At 43.0% G+C, this 11319-nt stretch overlaps 1 protein-coding gene across 1 annotated transcript in view; it reads left to right on the top strand.

The window, feature by feature from the left end:
- Positions 1–6142: 6142 nt before the first annotated feature.
- met (MET proto-oncogene, receptor tyrosine kinase) overlaps positions 6143–11319 on the top strand; it is a 159407-nt gene continuing 154230 nt past the window's right edge. The window contains exon 1 of the mRNA XM_063057851.1: positions 6143–6656. The gene's annotated coding sequence lies outside the window, so the exon portion shown is untranslated. The remainder of the gene's footprint in view (positions 6657–11319) is intronic.

Here is an 11319-nt window from a genome sequence, read left to right as displayed (position 1 = left end):
AAGTGATTACGATAAACTACTGAGTGATTATCTCTTTTTTGAAATAGTTGAGCTACTAATAGGAACATATTATTCTTATTGCGTTGCATTTCAGTGCACGTGCTGAAATTCCATTAGAGATCCTTACTCCTAATGCAGTATTAGCAAAAGATTTCAGTCTTCAATGATTCTTCATTTGCATAGATCTTACCGAAATATGAAAATAAGAAAATGATTCTCAACAGAATGTCTGTGTCCAAATCAATATATAACCATAAAGTTTAATTGCATTATGTGCATTCTGTACTTCTGTGGAAATATAATATTACTTACAAAGCTGAAAATCCCACTCAACAAAACCAGTTATAAAACTTTTGATGGATATGTTGGAATCTCCTTGCTCATCTTGCTCAATGCATAGAATTGATGATTTAATTTCCTGCTAGTGTCATGTGGCAAAGTCTCCTTAACATGCTGAAAAGGCACTGAACTTTACTAAGAAGCAGCTCTTAATTTCCTGCACTTCTGCACCATACCCATGCCAAGTTAACCACTGATTTTGCCATCCTTACCTGGTCTGGCTTCCAGGTCACCGCAGGCACAGAAATGTTCCTGGTTCTTATTTGGCTCTATAATAATTACCAATAGATAGTAAATGCTGGTATTACCAGTGACATTGATACCTCCTGTACGAGGGGTGATTGATGGGTTCATGGCCTAAGGTAGAAGGAGTCAATTTTAGAAAACTTAGCACATTTATTTTTCCTACATTTACACACTTAGTCCAGCAGTCGTGGAGCATACAGATCCCTTCTTTGTAGAAGTTGGCGTCTTGGACCTCCAGAAAGTGGTCCACAGCAGGGGTGACTGATACGTTTGTGGCCTAAGGTAGAAGGAGATGAGTTATTAACTTCAAACTTTCTGCATTTTCACTTAAAGAGTTGAACTGTACGTGCATGTAACGAGAGCTGTATGACTCATCTTCTTCTACCTCAGGCCACAAACTTATCAATCACCCCTGCTGTGGACCACTTCTACAAAGAAGGGATCCGTATGCTCCACGACCGCTGGACTAACTGTGTACATGTAGGAGGGGACTATGTTGGAAAATAAATGTGCTAGGTTTTCTAAAATTGACTCCTTCTACCGTAGGCCACGAACTTATCAATCACCTCTCATATGATTAAAAACTAATGGATAACTGTCAGTCTGAACTGCTCCTGAAATTAGCACTTTTCAGATAAACTATGACTTCTTAACAAAAATTAGACATTAATTTCTAGTTGTCCCATCACACTGCAGATGCAGAAGGGATCTGCTGTGGCTAAGTTTCAGAACTGTATTATCTTCATTCAAAAAGGACAACAGGGATAAGCCAGATAATTAAGGGCCATGAGATCTAAAGTAAACAATAGGAACACAAGGTGTACAACTCCAAGGATAATTTGAGGTAGCACCACAGACAGACAAGGTGATGATAAAGATGTAAGACAGAATCACTTTTCCACAGTAAGGGGAAGGAGATTATAGTACAACTTTATTAAACATCGGTAAGGCCGCACCTGGAGTAATGTGTGAAGATCTGGTCGTGCTGCAGGAAGGAGATAGTTGCACTGAAGAGGGCACAGAGTAGGTTTTTCAGGATATTGCTTGAGATGGAACATTCCAATTATGAGAAAAGTTTAGCTAGATTGGGTTTGTTTGAATTGAATTGAAAAATGCTGAGGTTGGACCTGATTCTACAAAATTATTAACAGCATCGATAAGGTAGACAGTAAGAAATGTTGCAGAGATGTCTAAAATTAGGGGGCAAGTGCTAGTAAATGGAATTAGTAAAGATGGTTGAAATGGGGTGGTGGCCTGAAGGATCTGTTTCTTTGCTGTGTAATTCCCTGAGACGATGACCCTATGGGTTTGGTACTCTTAATGCAGATGTTCTGTCGCCATTCCTTTCCGGGCTGCAGTTGTGGCCATTTTGTAAGCGCCGGCATCTAACTGCCAACAAATAAATCAAACAATGTTAACTGACTGTTGTTTACATTATTCCCCTTGCCCATGTTATAGCAATAAGAACATGGCAAAAAATGACCAATGCCATAAGACCATAAGATATAAGAGCAGGATTAACCCTTTTAGCCCATCGAGTCTGTTCTGCCATTTCATCATGGCTAATCTATTTCCCTCTCAGCCCCTATCTCCTACCTCTGCTCTGTAACCCTCCATGCCCTGACTAACCAAGAATCCATCAACCTCTGTTTTAAATATACCCAGTGACTTGGCCTCCACAGCCACCTGTGGCAATGAATTCCACAGATTCACTACTCTCTGGCTAAAGGAATCCTTCCCCATCTCTGTTCTAAATGGTATTTGAGAAACTCATGTCGCTAAAAGCAAACAAATCAATAAGCACAATGACCTGCACATTAGGGTTTCTTAATGGAGGTGGCTACAGTTGGTGGACCTATCAGCTGAAAGTTTTCAAAACATGCCAAGTTTTGGGAGATGACAAGAAAATAGCAAAAAAGTCAATGTGACTGGCTTATTCAAACTTTGGTGAAAACAGAAGGGGAGCAAATACAAGTCAGTTTGTTTGACATCTATAGTTGGTATGATGCTATGAAAGGTAAAGCATGTTTGACAAGTTTGCCCAAATTCTTTGAGGAGAGTTGATAAAGGGGAACCTGTAGAAATAGTGCAGTTCGATCTCCAGTAGGCAGTAAAATAGTTGCCACATTTGAGACTGGTGAGTTGCAGACGACTTCAAAGTTAATTGTATAATAGTTGGTGAGGATGGTTGTCTGTTTATAACAGGGTGTAGACCAAATGGGAAAGGGAATAGCAGATGGGTCTTAACTCAAGGCAGATGATCATTAAATCAGAGCAGGACATACACTGCGAATGGCCTTGGGCAGTGTTGTTGAACAGACAGACTTCCGGCTACAAGTATGTGGTCTCCAGAAAGTGGCCGCGCAGGTAGAAAGGATGGTGAAGAAGGCATTTGGCATACTTTGTTGGCCAGGGCATTGAGTACAAATGTTGGAACATCATGTTACTGTTGAACAAAGCTTTAGTAAGCCACACTTGGGGCACGGTGTACAGTTCTGATCACCACTCTGCAACAAAGAAGTGGATAAGTTAGAGGGTGAAGAAGAGATTCACTAAGATGCTGCCAGGATTGGAGGACTTGAGTTATTAGGAGAAATTGGAAAAGCTGGGTCTGTTCACCTTGGATAAAGGAGGCTGAGAGGTAAGATGATATACAAAGTTGAGAAGAGCATAGACAGGACAGATAGTCAGAGTCTGGTTCCCACAGTAGCATCATCTCAAAGTACCGGGCATAGGTTTAAATTGAGAGAGAGATTTATCTGAGGGACAAATTCTTCACACAAAGAATAGTTGGTATCTGGAATGAGCTGCTAGAGATGGTGGTGGCGGTGGAAACAGTAACATTTAAGGGGCATCTGGGCAGGCGTTTGACTGAGCAAGGCATAGCAGGATATGTAACTAACGCCAGCAAATGAGATTATTATTGATGGGCATAACAGTTGGCACATATGCAGTGGGTTACACACTTCTATGCTGTGCAACTCTATAACTGTAACTTGTTGAGTACTCCAGGAAATGGTTCTTGCTCCTGAATCATTCATTGTTTACACTAATAACCTGGAGGAATGATTAAAATGTAATGTTTCCAAGTTACCCAATAAGATGCAAAATAAGTGAAAAGGTATGCTGTGATGAGAACATCATGATTTTGCAATGAGATATGGATAGCTTATAAGAATGGGTGTATACCTGGCAAATAAAATTTATTGTGGGGAAGTAGAACAGCTTGCACTTTGACAAGAGGAATTGAAAGGTGGATTATTATGTAAATAGAGTGTAGAGTGAGATTGCAAATCAGTAGAGTTCAGAGAGATCTGGGAATTCTAGTGCATCAATCGCAAAATGTTAGCAGGCAGGTCCAATAACTACTGTCATTATGAAGGCAAAATTTCATTTCGGTCTTTATTTCAATGAGCTTGGAGTTTTAAGGATAGTGAGGGTTTGTCATAGTTATGTAGGGTGCTATACCTGGAATACTGTGAAGTTTTTGGTATCTCCCCAAACAAAAGGGAAATAGCTGCATTGGAGGCTCTTCAAAAGGAAATTCAAGGGGCTCTTTGTTGGGATGAGAAGATTAGATTAGATTATGAAGACACTCAGTCCTCGTTTATTGTCATTTAAAAATGCATGCATGCATTAAGAAATGATACAATGTTCCTCCAGAGTGATATCACAAAAAAACAGGACAAACCAAAGACTAACACTGACAAGACCACATAATTATAACATATAGTTACAGCAGTGCAAAGCAATACCATAATTTGATAAAGAACAGACCATGGGAATGGTAAAAAAAAAGTCTCAAAGTTCCGATCAACTCCCGATAGTCCACGATAGCAGGCAGCAGAAGGGAGAAACTCTCTCTGCCATAAACCTCCAGGCACAGACAACTGTCGATGCATTGGAAGCACCCGACCCCAGCTGACTCTGAGTCCGTCCAAAAACTTTGAACCTCCGACAGGCCCTTTGACACCGAGCACCATCTCTGCCAAGCGCTTCAACCCCATCCCGGCCGCCGAGCAACAAGCAAAGCCAAGGACTCAGGGCCTTCCCCTCCGAAGATTCAGGATCACACAGCAACAGCGGCAGCGAAAAAGGCATTTCAGAAGTTTCTCCAGATGTTCCTCTGTTCTCTCACATCTGTCTCCATCAAATCAGAATTGGGCATGGCACCCTACTTGACAGATTACAGATATCATTCACCAGAGTGGCCGCGCAAACTGTGACGCACCGCCATCTTCTCCTCATCCTGTTCTTTGGAGTTTAAAAGAATGAAGGATGACCTTATTCAGACATATAAAATCCTGTGGAGAGGAGCTTGATAAGGTGGATGTTGAGGTGTTTATACGCGTGAGAGATTTCCCCAACCAGGAAACATCGTTACAAAATAGAAAGTCAGACATTTACATCTGAGGTCTGTAAAAAACTCTTTTCTTCAAAGGGTGGTGAATTTCTGAAATTCTCTGCCAGCGGATGGAAGATCCCAGACCATCAGATATATTTAAGGTAGAGATAGATAAATACTTGAAAGATGGGTGAGTTGAGGGTTATGGGAATTTAGCAAAACAAAAGAGTAGAAGCCAGTGTGGATCAGGCATGGTCTTACAAGATGGTGGGGCAGGTTTGAGGGGCCAGTGCTCATTATTGCTGCTCATAGACATTTTGCTGATGGTATTTTTGTGTCATTGTATGCACAATCTCAATACTGAGATCTGGCCATGGAGTCATAGAAACAGACCTTCAGCCCAACTCCTTCATGCCAATGAAGATGTCCATCTGAGCTGGTCCCATTTGTCTGCATTTGGCCCAAATCTCTTCTATCCATGTATTCATCCACATGTATTTTAAACATTGCAATTTTACCTGCCTCTACAACTTCTTCTGGCAGCTTGTTCCATATACTCATCACCTCTGTATTAAAAAATAAATTCAGATCCATTTTAATTTTTTCTTCTCTTGTCTTGAAATGCTGTCTTCTAGTTTGCTATCCACTTTATCTATTTCCCTCATGATCTTATTTTCCTCCATAAGCCATCCTCCTATGCTCCGGGGAACGCTTCTGAACAGACTGAGTAGTGAGAATCTTGCCCTTTCTGAACGGACTGTGTGGTGAAAATCTGGTCCTGTACGAATGGACTGCACTCAGGACATATGGGCGGACTCTATACTTGGGATCTGGCCCTGTACGGTCGGACTGTGTACTGAGGATCTGACCCTATGTGGATGGACTAAGGATCTGGTCCAGTATACGGACCCTGTACTAATAATCGAGTCCTTTATAGAGAGGTTGCGTACAAAGGGTCTAGTCCGTTATGGTCATCATGTAGTTCGCATCCGGCCCTGTATGGACTCTCCGTACTGAGGATCTGGCCGAGTATGGACTCCATACGAAAAGACGTGGTCTAGTAAGGCAGCCTGAGTACTGAGCTGCCCACCTTTCAGTATTATCATGCAGCCCGTAAACATGATTGGATGATGGCAGACCGCCCTCCCGAATCGAAGGGAAGCGGTTGCTCTGTACGCAGTCGACCTGCAAGGCATGGGCGCCGCACGGATCTGCGCCGCTGGGCACAGAGCGCTGAAGGACAGATCCGCGCACCTTAGTGCACGAACATGCCCCGGGGCGGAGCGTAAGCGCCAGGATCATTAGATAGTGCGTCAGCAGTAGCAGGTTACTCACCCTGGAACTCACAGACTGGCACTGGTCTCACGCAAGTCATCCACTTTGTGTTGATAGCAGGGTGGTCGCTCGTGGGGCGTTGCTCACCTGAGGGGCTGAAGCAGGAGGGCTGGCTTCCCTCAGCTGACCATGATCGGACAGTGGGGAACAGGGCAAGTCTGGCCGTAGTAGCGGACTCGACAACGTGGAAAGAAGAGAAGCGGTAAAATCGCAACATATGATAGGAGAGGAAATCTGTTCCTAGAGCAATTGTCCGGAGGGACTTGTTGATTAAATTTCGGCAGCGAAGGAGGAATGCGAGAAGTGCACTGGAGCGAGTGGATGAAGCGCTGCCCCGGCTTTTAAAGAATATTTAAAAATCGTGCCGAGTCTAACTTCAGGGCAGGTTCAGGTATGAAGCCAGTGCGGATTCTGTGAGGTTGAGCAATCTGTTAACTTTCGGCTTCGTTTTTTTTTAATTTTTAAGGATGTCTGAGTTCGGATAGATTGTAGTTATGAAAACTTTGTACGGCGTTTGATGACGTTTGATTTTCTTCTTCAAATTGTGTACGTTGCAAATTGTCTGATTTTTACACCAACTGTTACAACTGAAGAATCAATTGTGGGATTAGATCATGTGCTCAGCGTGATTCATCTTTCTGTGATCATTACTTGTGGAACAGAGAAAGTGTTAACGATTTTGTGCAGATCCAAACGATCCCAGCTTGCTCTGCTGAACAGGAATAGTCATTTACATTGGAAGGGGCGTGCTTCCCCCGAAAGTAACGATTGTTATAGTTTGTTAGTTAACTAATTCTTCAAAAATAAATTAGAATTGGGCTATGTTGCTTGACCAGAGCTATCATCGTACAAGGATGTTATCGCCCTTTTCCGAGAGAACAAAACTGGATAGGCAGTGACTGCTGAGGAAACACAATGACCATAGTTCATTTCAATGTTAAAAGTTTAAGGGTAGTTAAGGAAAAGGATAGGGTTTTATTCCCCTCCTAATCTACTTCCACCTGGTCACGAATTCGTGGAAAGCTGATTTCCCTAGCAAATTCAGGTTCAATTTTATTGTCATGGGCATATATACTCAGGGTACAGATGTCATGAAAATTAGCAGTTTGCAGCAGCAGCACTGTGTATGATTAACATAAAATATACAGTACCTATCTAACTTATCAAATTAAACAAAACTAACCATGACAGCATTAATGGAAGTTGACGGAGAGGAGAAAAATGTAGTCCAGGATAGGGTTAGGGTATTTCAGGTTTTGGTTCAAAACCCTGGTGGCAGTGGGGAAGAAGCTGTTGAACCTTGAGGTGTGGATGTTCTGGCTTTTATATCTCCTGCCTGATGGCAGCAACGGCGAGAGGGATGTTGGGGGGTCTTTAATGAGAGAAGTCACCTTCCTGACATATTGCCCTTTGCAGGTGACCTTGATGGTGGAGAGAGTTGAACCCATGATGGAAATGGCTGAGTCCACTCTCTGTAACCTCGTGTGTTACTGTGCATTGGGTTCTCATCCCAGGTGGTGATGCAGCCAGTTGGAATGCTTCCATGGCGGCGTCTATATGCCCTGATATAGTGACATTCAGTATTTGAAACTGCTCACCCTTTCCACTGCAGAACCTTCAGTGAGCACTGGTGCTTGTTTCCCTGTTTGATTTTACCTGCACGAAGTCTGTAGTCAGTACCTTGGCTTTGCTGACATGGTTGCCGTTACAACACCGCTCAACCAGATGACCTCCCTCAGTCCCGTGTGCTCCCTTATCACCAGGAGGAGGAGCAGTAGAGAGGGATAGGTGGAAGTAGATTGGGAGCAGATGCTTGCAGATAAAGGACAGCCAGCAAGAGGGAGTTATTCAAAAGGGAGGTAGTAGTGCAAGACCAGCATGATCCAGTGATGGTGAAAAGCAAAGATGTCAAGATGTGGAAATCTTGGATGACAAAGTATATTGAAGGTTTTATTAAAGAAGCAAATGGCAGGTTTGGCATCTGAAATTGAGTGTGCCCTTTGAGAAATATTGACAAATCCACAGGGTGTATCCCAGGTTGGTATGTGAAGCAAGGGAGGAGAAAGCTGAGGCCCTTTCAGAGATTTTTTGCATCTTTGTTAATGGTAGATGAAGATACTGGAGACTGGAGGATAGCTTTATTTGAGAAGGGCAGCAGGGATGTTAAGTAAGAATTACATCAATGTTATGGAAATAATTGGAGAAAGCCCTGAAGGATAGAATTCATATACATTTGGAAAGCAGGCAGTAAGCATGGATAGTCAGCACAACTTTGCATAGGGAAGGTCCTGTCCCATTGATTTGATAGAGCTTTTGGAGGAGTTAACTAAGACTGATGAAGGGAGGGCAGTAGACATCTATATGGTCAAGATGGGATTCAGTAAGCATTTGACAAACTCTTGCATGGGAGGCTGGTCCTGAAGATTAAGGCATATGAGGTCCAAGTTGGATTGGCTAATTGGATCCAAAATTGGTTTAGAGAGAAGGTAGTGGTGTATGGATGTTTTTCTGTTTGGAAATCTGTGACCCAGAGCAGTACTGGGATCCTAGCTTGCGAAATGTACTAACATAATGGATGTGAAAATAGGGCGTAAGGTTGTTGTTACAACACCACTCAACCAGCTGACCTATCTCACCCCTGTCTGCCCACTTATCACCAGGAGGAGGAGAAGCAGAGAGGACCAGGTGAAAGTAGATTGGGAGCAATTTGATAGTTGGTGTTGTTGTGTAATGTGGGGAAGGCTGCTTAAGGTAGAATACAGGCCAGGAGGAAATTTGGACAGACCACTGGAAGATAGAGTTTAATTTTGACAAGAGCAAGGTGATGCATTTGGGAAATCAAATAGGATATGTACAGTTAATGGTAGGTGTTAAGGAATGTTAGTGAGCTTATGGTTCAAGTTCCCAGTTTCCTGGAAGTTGTAACACAAGTTGATAGCATGAGAGTGGTTTTATCTGGAACATTTTGCCAGAGGAGATGGCAAAATCAGATGAACTCTCTGCATTTGAGAGACACTCAGACCGACTTTTAAGTAAAAAAGGCATAAAAGAATGAAGACCCTAATACAAGCAAGTAGGAATGCTGTAAGTGTGTATAAATGTTGTCATGTGCATGGTGGTGGAGAGACCCATTTCTGTGTCATACCACTCTATGACCATGACTTTTCTCACACACTAAATGAAAAACCAGAACAATTTCCATTGCCACATTAATGCACAGGATTGAGTGAAAAATAAGGAATCTATTTATACTCAGAAGATAAGCAGACACCTTTGCTTATCTGCTGTGAAACTGATCAAATTCCAGCAATGTTCTCTCAACATTGGCTCTTGCCAAATTGTATTTGTTTTTTTTAACTGTTGAGTGAGTGAAGTGTTTCACTATAGAAGAGAAATATTGAACTGTACAAGCAAGGGAAACATCAACTGTTGTGGATGTTTTTCAAGAGGTTTGATTTGGAGGCTGTTTAACACCCTAATGAATTGCTGTATATCAGACTGAGAAAAAATGCAATAAATTAATGAATTCATTCAGTGAGTGATACAAGAGATTGTATGGCCCTTGGCACAGAGGGAATGCCGAATTGTAGTCTATGTCCAGCCATTTATCTAGCAGTCAGATAATGGTAACAGTAACCTTATCTACCACTGCCTCTCTTTCTTTCTGCATCTCTCTCTCTACCCCCCTCTCTGCCCCCTCTCTCCAACCCGCTCTCTCCCACCCCGCTCTCTCCTAACCCCTCTCCCCCACCCCCCGCTCTCTCCCACCCCTCTCTCCCTCTCTCCCTCTCTCCCCCTCTCCCCCCTCCCCCATCCCCCTCTCACCCTCTCACCCTCCCCCTCTCCCCTACCCCTCTCCTCTCCCTCTCCCCCTCTCCCTCTCCCCTCCCCCTCTCCCCCTCTCTCTCACCCTCTCCCTCTCTCCCTCTCCCTCTCCCCCCTCCCTCTCCCCCTCCCTCTCCACCCCCCCCACCTGTCTTGTCCGGACTGTCCCAGTGAATGGATAACAGAGCTCCAGCAATGCAATGGTCATACATGTTCCCAAATGATAGAGGGGAGGGGAAACTTATATGTTCCAGATAGGTTTCCCCTCCCCTCTATCATTTGGGTCATAAGAAACCAGAACCATTCGCCCCTCCCCTGTGCACCTACTTCCATCTTATTAAATAAATCACCATATTAGCTAATATATATGTATGTTCTTGAAAGAATATTTATATTGTGGTCCCTTGGTCTACTAATTGGCCTGTAGTCATTTTGATTATGGTTCTCTAAGTACAAGTGAAACTATCAGGTGTATCTGTTCTAACTTTTTGGGAGCTGCACAGCAAACTTTTACTTTACAGCTTTTCATATTCAACAATTAGTGATCTGCATCTTTTAGGCTTGGACAACATTTATCCTAGGGTTACATTTGCCAGCTAGGTGCTTTTTTCTGATCTACCATGAAACTACTAACTAGGCAGCAGAGTGGCTCGATAATTTTCAGAGAGTCATAACAGGAACCTTACACCCATGTTGCTATGGTATGAGCTTTCTAGTTACCTAAACCCCAGACATAGCCCTGTACGTGTTTGATGATCCAATTCCTTTGTCAATCTGTATGTAAACTAGCACATTAAGAATGTTACCATCATTGTAAACCAGAAACAATGAAAGAAAATCAACAGGTCATACAGCATCCATGGAGAAGGAAACAGGATAGCATTTCACTTCTATATTCTACCCAGTTTCTTTCAATTTATCAATCTTTTTCACGATCTGGGCCTCATTGGCACAATCAAATATATACATAGAAACATAGAAACATAGAAAACAGGTGCAGGAGTAGGCCATTCGGCTCTTCGAGCCTGCACCGCCATTTATTATGATCATGGCTGATCATCCAACTCAGAACCCCGCCCCAGCCTTCCCTCCATACCCCCTGATCCCCGTAGCCACAAGGGCCATATCTAACTCCCTCTTAAATATAGCCAATGAACTGGCCTCAACTGTTTCCTGTGGCAGAGAATTCCACAGATTCACCACTCTCTGTGTGAAGAAGTTTTTCCTAA

Source organism: Mobula hypostoma, chromosome 9 (genome assembly GCF_963921235.1).
Source record: "Mobula hypostoma chromosome 9, sMobHyp1.1, whole genome shotgun sequence".
NCBI lineage: Eukaryota > Metazoa > Chordata > Chondrichthyes > Myliobatiformes > Myliobatidae > Mobula > Mobula hypostoma.
The sequence above is the reverse complement of the archived record's forward strand: the minus strand, read 5'-3'. Positions and strand labels throughout refer to the sequence as shown.